We start from the raw sequence: 13691 nt of genomic DNA on the forward strand, positions 1-13691 counted from the left end.
GCGGCGGCGACCTCCTCCCCCACGGATCTGGCGGCTGCACCCTCCTCCTCCATGGATCTGGCGGTGGAGCGACCGGATCTGGCGGTGGATCTCCACCACGGCCACGACGCTGGGACCTCCACCACGGCGGGCGAGGATGCGTCGGCGCGGCGGCCTCCCTCCACCACGGCGCGGCGGGATCCGCGAGGAGGCGTCGGCGTGGTCCCCTGCGAGCGACTGGCGAGGTGGTGGCGACCGTGGGAAGCCCGGATCCGTCGCCGGTGGGCTCGCCAATGGGCTCGAGAACAGGCTCACCGGTGGGCTCCTGGTTTTTTTTTGTTTTTTTAAATGATTAACCGCAGCGGGCATCCTAACGTGCCCGCCGTGGTAAAAGTATATTTACCGCGGCGGGCACGTTACACCGCCCGCCGTGGTAAATAAGCCACAATTTACCATGGCCTCTAGGCCGCGGCGGACGGCTTTGCCCGCCGCGGAAAACCGAAAATGCCCGCCTCCAGTAAAGTTTGTGTAGTAGTGCAAGGAGGAAAGAAAGAAAGAGAAAAACAAAAGATAGGGTAGTCAATGGCTTCGTCTTCTCTTCCTTCCGGGTCATCCTTGTGGATAGCGCGGTTACTGATGGCGACAGGTGCCACTCCTAGCTCTGGTTGCTTCGTACGGGTTCGACTGACTGGGGTGAGGCCCTCCATCTCGTTATAGGGGACGAGATGGCCAAAAGCTACGATGGGACGTCTGCCTTACATGGATTAGGCAGCACAGTGCCCTCCTGTAGCCACACCCTAGGCCGTCGTGGGAGCCCAGGCTTGATATGTCACTCTTGGGCTGACGGGCTCTGCCCAGGGGTGGTTGAGGATGACGCAAGCCACTCGTGGCCCATTCATCCCCGTACGGGGTAGTCAGAAAGGACGCAGGGATTCGGGGCCTTGGCCTTAACTGCTCCGCCCGAGGGCCATTCTGCATGATGTCACGAGGCGGAAACCCGCACAGGAGAGTCGGGCGAGACGGAGCGTGCCTCCGTAGGGTCGGGCGAGACGGAGAGCGCCCCCGTGGGTCGGGCGGTGCGGTGCGCTCCTCCGCGGGGTCGATTGCTAAGGGACCAGTGTCCCTTGGGTTGGTCTCATCATCCCGCGGGCCAGCCAGGGCGGGCCCACCTTCCGGGGTCGGGCGAGACGGAAACCTAGGCCAGGGCAGGACCCATGTCCCTGCTTTATTATGGGCTGGATCAGTATTTATGCGGGCTAACTTCTCGTCATCAGTAGTCGTGATATTTATATCAGACAGTGGGATTGTTGATTTCTCCAAGATTTACACTATGTTACTATTTGGAAGCTATTTGGCAGGGATATTTCAAAATTTTTTATTGTGTGATTATTTTCTATGTAAGGACCACTTTTGGGATGCTGGCCCTGAGACCTGAGATGATTTGGTTACTTGCTGGCTTGCCGTTACCCTCCATACCTCGAAATTGCATTTACGCTTTTCTTGACTAATAATTAGATTTGATTTGAAGAGTCATTGAGGAATCTTGGGTTTTCGGATGCTTGTCTAACCACTCTTTCTTCTGAAGGTATGCAAGGAAAATATTTTGGCTATCGCAGCCGGTTAATCGACTTGTGCTTGTCGTAATAATATTTCTCGCTCGCTACTAACCTTTGGCTTACAAGATTTCTCTTTTGTCATGTAGATTCAGTCATCCAATGTCCCTGAGATTCTTAGGCCTCTCGTAGGAGGAATGTACTAAGAAATGCAAGTAACCCTTATGAATATGTTTAGGCATAAATCTGTCATAATAATAGACACGTGCGTGCCGCTCGAGCATAGGAACTAGTCTATATAATATAATAAAACCTGCTTGTAGGCAGGATCAGGTGTACGGCAAAGTGTAGATACAGACGACAACCAATGGGCGGCCAGCGCCGCCAACCGATCTTCCTCAGCGTCGGCCCAGACCCCACCGCCGCCGCTCTCCCGTCGAGGAAGGCCCGAAGCTGAACGGCGTGCACGGTGCACCCCACTTCCCCCGGGCCCCGGGTATATGCATCGTTCCCCACGACAACTGTACGCTTACGCTTACACGCAGCACGTGAATTTCGATCTACACAAACAAGCAGTAGTAAGGCGAATGATGAATAGAAAGAACACTGCTTGGAGATGCTATGACACTCATCGTTTCCACGGGTGACCATTTCTTATTCTGCCACAGGTCACACAGTGCCTTCATCAAGCTACAGATTATTTAAGAATTATTAGCCTACCAGACATCACCATTGCCGTGGTTACCGCGGACGCAGATTCAGTAACTTACCTTGGGTAAGTCACGGCGTAACTTGCTGTGCCGCATCTACCGTCCAAGCCAGATCAAAAGGCTGCAGCCGTTTTCACCCTGGGATTTGGCCTCTTGCGCTTTTGGCCGTGAAGACACTGCTTTGCACGGCGAAAGTCGGCCACCGCATTTGCACTCTCCACCGGCGGGTTCACAGCATCCTGTCCAGCAGCCATGGACGCGGCGTCGCTCCGCTGCTTCTCCTTGCCCTTGTGATCTCCTTGCTCCTCTTGTGGAGGCTTGGTAAGGGGCACGGCAACGTCGGTCCGGCCCGCTGCTCAGCCAACTCCACCGCTCGGCAAGCCACTGCACTGCTCCCTGGCCACGCCTGCGCCCGCGCATGGCGCCGGGACATGGTGGCGCCGCTCTGTCCGTGCGCTGCTGGTGTCTGCGCACGACGCAGCATCGGGTGCTCGCCGGTGCTTCAATCCACGGAGTTCTGCGCGGTGGACGCGTCCATGATGCTCGGCTACTCCATGGCGGAGTTCTGCGCGATGCAGCATGCCGCGTTCGGGCTGGAGCGCTAGAGCGCGCGACGGTGGCGCCCAGCGGCAACCGATGGGACACTGGGCGACAATCGCATTTGGAATGGTGGCACAGCTTCTTTGGTACCAAGACTGCCGCGTTTTGCTACCGGCATGGAGGGCGGCGTGGAGAGCGGGCTCGTGACCATCGTGAAGGGCGACATGGCAAGCTCGTGACCAGGCGGTGAGCATGCGCAGCTGGAATTGAGGGCGGCGCGACGAGCGGGCTGCCGGCATGGAGGACGACGAGGATTGGTCTCCTACGGGCGACGCATGAGGGCGGTGGCGGCTCGGCGTGGGAGTACTCTCGTGTGGCCTGTCTTTCACGGGTGAAGAGCCAAATTCTAGATGAAATCGCTGGCAGCCCTTGGATTGCCCATACACGGTGGATGTGATAGGGTAAGTTACAACGTGACTTGCTTGAGGCAAGTCACCGGATCTGTGTCCGGTTATCGCCACCTTGCGTGGCAACCAACCTACTAGTACACGCTACACGCAGAGCTGAGAGTTCCATCCGGGATTTATGTCCTGCTGACAACGATGCCATCCATCAATCGGCGACGCACCAAACCAATCTCTGCGTATGCAGCCGACGCCCTCGTGTACACCAGCAGCTGCCAAGGCCACAAAGAAGAAATGAAACTCCTGCTGTGTCTTTTCCACAGAACAGAGGACGAGCATAAGCAAGGGTGGTACAGGTACTCAACTTACCTGGTAGCAAGCAATCAGCGAGCTGGCGAAACCGAACGCGCCCGTGACACGAGGCCAGCTGCAGGAGCCCCACGGCGACCACGATGTTGATGAGGGCCAGCAGCCGCTCGTTGGACTTCTGCAGCTTCATGCTCGTTCTGGCACACAGATTACAGTCAATTTCTTTTTTTAAGAATACACAGATACAGCAAAATGCATCAGAGAGAAGAGACGTGGAGAGCAGTTCCATTTTCATCGAGGTGACAAGGTGTACAATACGTATGTCTTTGGTTCAACAGAAAGTGTACCTTGTACAACTCTTGGTGTTTCAGCTCCTTCTCTAGCTTCTTCATTGACGCGGATAACCGTTGGAGCTCGGTTTGAGCAAGCATCAGGTGTGGTAACAACATCGTGCCGAAAACCGTATAGGTTCACATGATAGAATTGTTTCCAGACGAAGATGGTTACATGCTTATACATGATACGTATAATACACTAGAAGCAGCGACGTACCTCGATAATGGTTGTGCAGCTGTTTGAACCGAGGAAGCAATAAAATGCTATCCTTCCAAGGAGATTTTTTTAATTTTAACCCTTTTTTGAATATAATTTTAAATCTAACACTGTCGATTTTTTAAACTAACACTTTTGGCCGCGCCTATTGCTCTAGCGCGGCCAAATGCTTATGCCGCGCTATGCATGGTGGCGCGGCATAGGGCTGACGTGGCGCGGGCCGGCCCGGGGGGGCTGCTGACGTGGCGGGTCCTGCCGCGCCACCGACCATGGCGCGGCAGTGCCGCGCCCTGATCTGTGGCGCGGCAGGAGCAGATATATACCCCGCGCGTGAGCCTGACCGCCCGCCCGCCCGACGCCCGAACGCCGCCGCCACCAACCGCTGCCAGCGCCCTGCCTGCGGCCGCACGCGCCCGCGCGCGCCTGTCCACGCCGCGCCCGGCCACTCCTGCTGCGCAGCGCCCTAGCCGGCCGCGCCACGAACGCCGACGCGTCAAGACCGCCTGCTCCTAAGGTACCTCCCTCTTGATTTCATATTTTTTTATTATTATTATGTAGTATAGTTAGTATTTTTTGTATCTACTATTAGTGTCTTTGACCAAATTTATATAATAGCGTACTAATATTTATGAAACATAATATGTACTATTACATTAAGCATGGAGTATACTTTCGTAATAAACTTATTAGGAGATAGAAATATTGATACCGTTTATTTAGTTTTGATCAAACTTAAACATATTTGACTACTCGAGAAGCAAGATGTGTATTTATTTTGAGACGGAGAGATTACTTGTAATTTTAGAACCAAAGTTTTATATGGATTGATTATGTATTTATTATCTAGTATAGTTAGGATTTTGGGTTTAGAGATTTAGGCTAGTTAAGTTAGTGAATTTGTTTGTGAACTTACTAATGTTAACTTGAATTTTGTTAATTTGAATACTCTAACGTTTTGTTTATCAATTTGTAACAGGATGACCCCTCCCACGCAGCACCCGTTGTACCCCCATTCTGAAGGTAGAGTACGACGACCAGCACCGAGCACATATCTTGAGTGACAACGACGCAGAGGTGTCCTTGCCTCCTTTGAGGCCCCGCACTCACACCAGGGCGCATCAGTGGGACGAGCGTTATACGCCGTACATACGGCGTGCCGGCTTCCTCGAGCTTGTCCGTGTTGTCAACCACGGTCTTCCGCCCCTTGATCCAGCACTACTTACTGCAGCTGTGGACAGGTGCGAGTGCATTCTTTGTACGTAAACTTTCTTGTAACAAATTGGAGGCAACTAACAGTCGTTCTATTCTTATAACAGGTGGAGGCCTGAGACCCACACGTTCCACCTACCGTGTGGCGAGATGACCTTGACATTGCAGGACGTCAAGGCTATTTTAGGCCTTCGGTTGGGGGACTTCCAATGACAGGGATAGTTGACAACGATCACTGGAGGGAGCTGGTGGCTCAGTTTACTGGTTTTCTTCCACCGGACGACGATGCTTCCAAGAAAAATAAGTGAGTAATTCAAGCCTATTTAATACTTGCATTGCTTTACAGCTGCATCGGGTCTCATTTTCTTTGATCAATTTCAGGAAAAGTTCTGGTGTTTCGTCGTCCTGGATCACAGAGTGCTTTGAGTACTTGGACCCATAAGCTGAGGAGGCACAGATCGACAGGTTCGCTCGAGTGTGGCTCTGTCACTTTCTTGGTGCTTTCCTCTTCCTAGACGCCTCGGGCAACACCATCAGCTGGATCTTCCTTGACATACTTCGCCAGTCGTGGGAGAACATAGCGGGGTACAGCTGGGGCAGCGCTGTCCTGACATGGACGTATCGACAGCTATGCGTTGCCTGCCGTCGCACCTCAGGACATGCGAACCTTGAGGGTTGCTCCTACCTACTCCAGGTTTGGTGTTGGGAACGACTGCCCGTTGGGAGGCCCCTTAATAATGGTTTACCGGTAAGTACTTCGGTTCATTATATTCTTTCAGACAGTTAGATATGATGAGATTATTTGTTGCTAATTCATTATCGTGTTTAATGCAGCAATGGAACGGGCATGATACACTCTCTACAACTCTGTATATCTGGACGGAAGCACAGTTAGTTAGAGGGAATGCGTGACGCAAGTATAGGGAGTATACGGACGGTCTTGACGTCCTGACACAACACTAGTTACGCTCTCTATACTATCGTAGCAGTGTCTTCTTCGATGTACAATATATCACAACCTAACACAATTACGAAATTTCAGGTGTTTTGGTGTCCTTGGGATTCTCTGAAGCTCTAGAACTATCTGAGTCCTGTCACTAGGGACGAGTCACACGAGTATCGCTGCGACGTCCCTCTTATTTTCTTCCATGTGGTCGAGATTCACTTACCCATCCGGGTCTGTAGACAGTTTGGAAGAATGACAGGCTGCCCACCACCGCTTTACTCCACCGATCAAGTATTGCATGGGTGCGTTATCGATTAATAATAATGCTACAATTCAGAGGTGTGTTTGGTACAACTAATATCGTTTTGTTGCAGGTTTGACCGCAGGAAGAGGTACAAGACCAAGGATTAGCGCGTGACACACAGCTCGTATATCCATTTGTGGCAGACCAGGGTACCACATGTGGTCCTTGCGTGTCCTCCACACGACTAGCACACCTTCGATGAGTACCTACGGTGGCTTCACAGGTCTACGAGGACACATATCAAGCCTTCGTACACTGACGTGGCGATTGACGAGGACTCGGAGGAAGATGTCATCGAAGATGTGTACGACGTCACCACTAGGGAGGACACACAGCTACAGAGAGCCCCGCTTCAAAGATACGTGGTAAGATACTTGAATGGTACAATTTGTTATCCTTTTGGTATTAAGTATGTGTACTAAAACTGTCCAACCGCGTTTCTGTACCCAGGCGACACAATTGGCAAGGCTGTCCAACGAAGCAGCGTTTCGGCTTCACGAGTCTAGAGGGCAGGGGCTAGTCGTTCTCGTAGCTTTTGTGGAGGTAAACATAAACTTGTCCGTTTCGAAAATATGTCTTTATTGTATATGCGTTTGACTAATGAACTAACTTTAACGTCTATTTATGCAGAAGGTGAAGAAGAGCTGCAGGAAGCTAGCTCAGAAGTTGAGCTGCATGGACACTCCTTACGATGAACCGCCACTCCCCGCGCGGTCGGGTGGCACGTCTTCAGCCTCTTTGAGGACACCAGCCGCCTCTTCTCAGACAATGACGCAGGGTGCCACTTCCACGGTGCGTACACCACCACATCATAGCGCTGGGAAGGACCCTGCAACCGAGGACGAGGAGGAGGACGATGACGACGACGACGAACCCCTGGACTTCCACAGACAGCACGGCCAGTGGGACAAATGGCCGCAGGACGAGATCGGCATGTCTCAGCTAGGTGGTGCCCCGTTTGGCACCCAAGGAGCCTCACAGGTACTAACAAAGATAGTTTGTTTCAATACGTATGCTCCATAAACTAACGATCATAAATAATTATAAGTAATCGTGCGTATCATATACCTGCAGGGTACGAGCCGTACGCACCGTCGACGCGACCATACCGACGTTGGCTACACTCCCAATGTGTTGCCAACAAATCCGAAGAGACAGAGGCGTCCGAGGGATCCTTACACTCCTGGGTCTTAGTTTGTTTAGGTCAAACGAATATTGGCATCCGAAACTTACGGGGTTATTTGGTTATGTTATGTCAAACTTATGTCAAAACAATGAATATGTTATGTGACAGCTTGTCAACTTGCTTCTTATTCGTTTCGTTGAGTCGTGGCAGCACTGCCGACGAGATTAAGTACCCCGTGTTCGGGAACCGACAGTCCCGACGTATCTGGACACCGGTGGCAATTTTTCATAATTGATTAGTTAAAATGGTGCGTAACCGTATTATGAAAGACAAAAAACTAATCATTGGCTTATCAAATTCTCTATTCGTCCGTGAAAAAAATCAATAAAATACGGGCACGACGTGTTTCGATTCTACCATCCAGGTAGCCCGGGCCGGCGGCAGGCGCAGCTGCCAGGTGGTGTGGCTGCTCGCGCGGTATGGTCGGTCCAGCCGCGCCACGCAACAGGGCGCGGCACTGCCGCGCCAGGGACTGTGGCGCGGCTGGACCCGCCACGTCAGCGCCCCCCCCCCCCCCCCCCCCCCCGCGCGGCACATGCATTTGGCCGCGCCAGAGCAATAGGTGCGGCCAAAAGTGTTAGTTTAAAAAAACGACAGTGTTAGATTTAAAATTATATTAAAAAAGAGTTAAAATTAAAAAAAAAATCTCCAAGGAACTCCGCTCGCTCCTTGTTCTGTACGTAATGTATAAATAATCGGATTAGTTTCCTGTCTCTTGTTTGTCATCATGTAGTTTCTCTAACAGAGTTCTGTATCAACTTTTTCCCCCTTTTGTTTATCTGAACACAAAGGATAGCAACACCCAGTCCTTTTCTCATGCCAAAATAGAAGACACAGGGCAAGACCAAAGCAAATCAAACTTTTTCTTGCATGAAGATGTGAAAGGAAATTCATACCTTGTATATTCCTGTCCTCCCAGCCCACACAATTTGGTCCAGGAAGAGGAAAGCTGACAGCATCGCATTTTTCGACTGGAATATGCATAAACAAAATCAATCAGAAAACTTCAGAGCAAAACCATCCTCAGCTGAACAAGTTCTCATGTAATGCAAACTTCAGCAATCATCATACCTTCCCGAGTAAGATCAGTGGAAGTGGAGTTCCCTTGGCAGGAGGACTAATTAAAGCGTGAAGATCGTTGACAAACTGTAAATAAGGAAAGACTGGGTCATAAATCACACCAAGATGCTAAGCCTTTCAATTTGAAAGCAGTAGTACTAAGCAAACGATTATGCAGTACCTTAAAAAGCCGGAAAACTTTCCGAGCTAAACTAGTTGACTTGTCAACATTCTGTGCAGGCCCTGGTTCTCCATTGCTCAGGAACTTTGATCCATTCTGTATCGCTCGGCAGATTTTGTCCCTTGCCTCAGCCTTGTTTAGGTACAAAATAACCAGAGCAAGGTCTCCTCTCACGGTGTCCAGAGAACCCATACTGAATCTTCAGTAACTGCATAAGTGACGCTGAGTCAAAACTATGGAGGTGAATGGATGGACGTCACAATGACAGGAGCAGGTATGCAATTGAAGCACACACGGAGAAACTGAAAATTGGTGTGGACACTCAATGAATCAACTATCCTGCATAGTTAATTGGTTATGCATAGATAAATGATTCTACAATCCGTAAGATTAAAAGTAGCTAATACGGTTGGGAGGAAAAGATCAGTTAGCTCAATTCCATGAGATGTAATTTCGCTTGCGCCACCAAACTTAGCTCGATGCAAGATCCACGCTGCGGCCATCGAGCTGGAGCTGGGCAGCAACAGCCACCTGAGGCACCAACATCAGCAGCGCCGCCACGAGTTGACGGCGTGAGCCCTCCCAAGTCGCATCCATGGTGCGGTAATTCCTTGGAAGGTCGCCGGGTGGCACATCATCGGTACGTTGGCTTTATTAGAAATTTCTTGTAAGTCCCAAATATCGTTGGTATTCATCGATTTTATTTCATTTTCCATAGCTGGTTTTCTAATTCTTTGAGACTTTTTGGGGGCCTCAACTACTGGCACTTCTTCCATATAGGACTGTTGTTGCTCTTTATTGCCAAGAGACAATTGATTCTATAGGCTCCTATATAACAAGATCCTTGTTTACATTATTCATCTTCTTTGAAGAGCTAACAAGACATGTTGTATAAGTCATACAACATCAATAGGTATTGAGAAATTTGTTGCTCTTGAATCACTGGAGTGGGCACATAGTTTCTCTTCTCTTCAAGTCTTAGGTCTCTACATACCATGCTCCTCCAGATTATCCCATCTTCTATAAAGATAGTGTATCTTTAAATTTCTTATTTAGGTTTAATCTATTAAAACCTTATATGACGCTTTAAGCATCGTCTTAATATCTTTGAGGCTCGTCCAGTATAAATTTTGGCTGACTACGCTATCTTTCTATTAGAACTGTAAAAGGTTTAGAAATTTAACTATGTCTCTGCTTAGGGGTATCGTTATTATGACCGTTGTTCTCCTCCGACGGTCACATTCATCTTAATTGATCTTTATCTCACTCTTAATGGAGAATATCTTTCTTAATTGATCTTTATATTATCTTTCTTAATTGATCTTTATCAATATCTTTCTTAATTGATCTTTATCTTATCTTTCTTAATTGATCTTTATCTCACTCTTAATTGATCTCACAATTCTCTCCTTCGAAATATGGCATAAACTTTACTGCCATAATTTCGAAAATCATTCATAACTCCTGTGAACGAGGAGACACTTATGACTTACTTCATTAATATGATTATGTCATGCAAACAAAGTTATTTCTTAATTCATATGGGAGTACACTTTCCTCATTCCACTTCAAGAACTCAACAAAGTCCTTTATTAGCAGTACTTCTGCAAGTCATGCTCGCATGTTTTTCTTATTTTTGGTTCGTATGCAACTTCCTTTTGTCGTTAAACTCATTTTATATCAAAATGATACAAGGAAGGATTTGAATTGTTCATTTTCTAATTGATGTGCTCATCTCAATTGATAGATTCAACCTCTCAAGCCTTAATCTTTCCCTTTCCTTTCGATTCACGTCTAATGACTCCATCTTATTGGCCATATTATACATTCAAAAATCCACATTCTTGAGATTTAGCAATGGTGTGATTTTGGGATTGCTCCCCTTATGGCCCTCAACCCATTGAGTGCTTAATGACCATGTGTAACACCCCGGTGTTACGATTTTATTTAGCACCATATTTTAGACCTAAGTAAAAATTTTCGTAACGAGTTTTCAAAATTTGTAATCTAAACGTACTTGAGGCGATAAGCGAATCTTGGGTGACTTAGTTTCGCGGACTCGAATTAAGCGCTTAAGTTAAATTACGCAGTGAAATATTTAGGAATGTCCATAACGATTCTAGCAAATAAATAGCGAACGGTTTGATCTATTAGATTAAGAGGAAAAAACAACTTTTATAAATAAAATAAAATCCATTAATAAATAGAACGATCCATATATATATATATATATATATATATATACGCCCGGGTTTATGTTGATAAGCACGAAATGAATGTTACATTGCATGTCACGTTATATTATTTGGTGTCCTAAACGGATTTTTTATTTAAACAAAAAGGCTAATGAACGCATGCATGTGAATTTGCTCTTGCTTTCATGTTTGCATGCATGGCCATGCAAAGTTGTCGTCACGTGGGCTTGGACGGTGGCCGGCTAACCAAATGAGATGGCCCATCTTTGTTTTTCATGCACGTGTGAAGGACGAACGAAAGTACAGATCGGTGCCTAACTCGTCACTGTGCGGTAGTACGATGTCGGAGAGGCAATTCAAGTTTTCGTCATCACCGGCCGCTTTAAGTTCCGAACGCGGTCGCCTCTACAAGTAGCTTAGCAGCACTCCATCATTTTTCCAGTTAGCCATACTTCCATCGCGCTATTCGGCATCGAGCTAGTAACAACGCCGACGAACTCCACCGCACCGCGTCCGAGCAAGAAAGCAGAGCAGCCAGAGGTGCGTACTGTTGTTGTTAGCTTGTTGACATCAGCATGATGTCACCCCTACGTCACACATGTTTTGTGGCCGCTTTCATGTAGGAAAATAAAGCCGCAATACGTTAGAAATACGCCTGGGCCTGCTGACGCTAGCGCTTGCGCTCCTGCTGGGCCTCGCTGCCGCGCTCGCCGCGCCCCCGCCGTGGGCCGGCCTTTCGCGCCGCATCCACGCGCCCGCTTCGCTGGGCCGCACTGCCGCTGCCCGCTCGTCGCTGCTGGGCCCTGCCTGCCGTGCCGGACCGCGCCTGCGTCCACGCGCTCGCCGCGACCGGCCTACCTGCCCGCGCGCTCGCCTCGCGCCCGCTGCCGCGTGCTAGGCCGCACTGCTCGCGCCACGCTCGCACGCGCCTGCGCTGCTGGGCCAAGCCGCGCCGCAGCCACCTGGGCCAGTGCCCATGCGCCCGCGCTCACGCCGTGCTCAGCCCGTTGCCGCGCTGCGTCCGCCCGCTTGCTGGGCCGAGCCAAGCCGTTGGCCCTTTAGTTTATAAAGTGCTTGTTAATTTAGTTTCGGGCATAAAACTTGTATAGTCAATATAAAATTGTGTAGTTATCTAAAAATGATGAAACCAGTTTTGTTAGTCTCCTAAAACCAGGATCTACCTATTAGTATGGTTTGTTCACATAGTGTGATAATACTCTTGAAAGTTATATAATTAAATTAAGATACTTAACATTATAAAAATATAAACCTTGCAGGAATTGTTGTAATCAATTGGTTATAGTGTTAGATCCGAAATTGGTACAGTAGGCTCCTAGAAATATTAGGTACGCGCTGAAATATTAGGTACGCGCTGTAAGTTTTGCAGCTCCAAAATAATTAGTTTGCTAAATAGATACTGATGGCTTATGGCGAATAAGGATTAAATCGATAGAATGAAATAAAGAAACAACTTTGGTTTATATAACTAAAATAATTATTGGGAAATAACGTCTTATCCGACAACGTGTATATGAACCTAAGTACGGTCGTCGTTAAAACTAGTTCGTTAGTTTGAGAGGCGTAAATCGTATTTTTACAAGTCACCGTTGCAATCGATTAATTATGTCTTTGCATTGCATCGCATTGCATATCATATAGGTACGATGATGGATCAACGGGTCAATCGAAGGATGATTGGGAATCCGCGGATGGTGTACTGGTATCCCCTCTAGGAGATGATGCAATGGGCTTGTTATCCAGCTGATGGTGGATGATCTGAAGATGCAGATACTAACTTTAAATATATCTTACCCAGGCAAGCCCCGGTGCACAACCCCTACTTTCTGCAGTTTAAATTATATTTGTGCATTAAGTTTTAAGGAGTTGGATGAAACCCACTTGCATATATATATATATATCTTTATCCTATGAGTCTTACTAGTATGACAGGATCGTGTAGATTGCTATGCTACAGAACTCCGGTAGAAGTCGAGTGATTCCTGTCACTCACGAGATATAGGAAATATGTTACTATATGATTATCACTTGGAATATACAAATTGTGGAAAGGAAAATGGTGATCGGACAGGGATATGGTTTGGGTATTGGTGGGTATAAGAAGTTGTGTCGCCACGGAGGCGGGTCATAGCTTGGTTACACCGTTTTTTTCCCTGTCTGGTCGGTTAAGGACCGATCGTTGCATATGACTCTAGGCAGGTCACAGACTATTGTCCCGAGCACATACTTGGATATGGGCGCAGGGAAGACTTGCTGCTCTCTTGTCGTGGATCCGGCTCTTTCCGAACCGACTGATGGGAAGAGGAGGTGGTGGAGGTCCTTGCACCGCACTGAGTCCGGGATTCAGAGGTGGGGGCTTGGAGTCCAAGTTTGGACGGGGACCTGGACACCCGGGACAGGAGAGTGGTGGGTTAGTCCTGCTTGTGCCTGGGGCACAAGCGGGGCATGTGTCTTCGGGGCACCCAGCTGGGTACATTGATTCACAAATCGCCGGGTGATCCGGTACGGCTTGTCTGCGGTTTAGCATCGTAGTAAGAACTGAAAGA

At 48.5% G+C, this 13691-nt stretch overlaps 1 long non-coding RNA gene and 1 pseudogene across 1 annotated transcript; one reads left to right on the forward strand and one right to left on the reverse strand.

Moving 5' to 3' along the window:
• Positions 1-1742: 1742 nt before the first annotated feature.
• Positions 1743-9124, reverse strand: LOC136521777 (peroxisomal membrane protein 11-5-like; annotated as a pseudogene).
• LOC136521778 (uncharacterized) lies at positions 7385-7817 on the forward strand. The gene is made up of 2 exons (XR_010775666.1): positions 7385-7487; positions 7581-7817. It is a non-coding gene; the product is annotated as an uncharacterized lncRNA (long non-coding RNA).
• Positions 9125-13691: the final 4567 nt, after the last annotated feature.

The sequence above is a fragment of the Miscanthus floridulus genome, chromosome 18 (assembly GCF_019320115.1).
Source record: "Miscanthus floridulus cultivar M001 chromosome 18, ASM1932011v1, whole genome shotgun sequence".
In the NCBI taxonomy this organism is placed as follows: Eukaryota; Viridiplantae; Streptophyta; class Magnoliopsida; order Poales; family Poaceae; genus Miscanthus; species Miscanthus floridulus.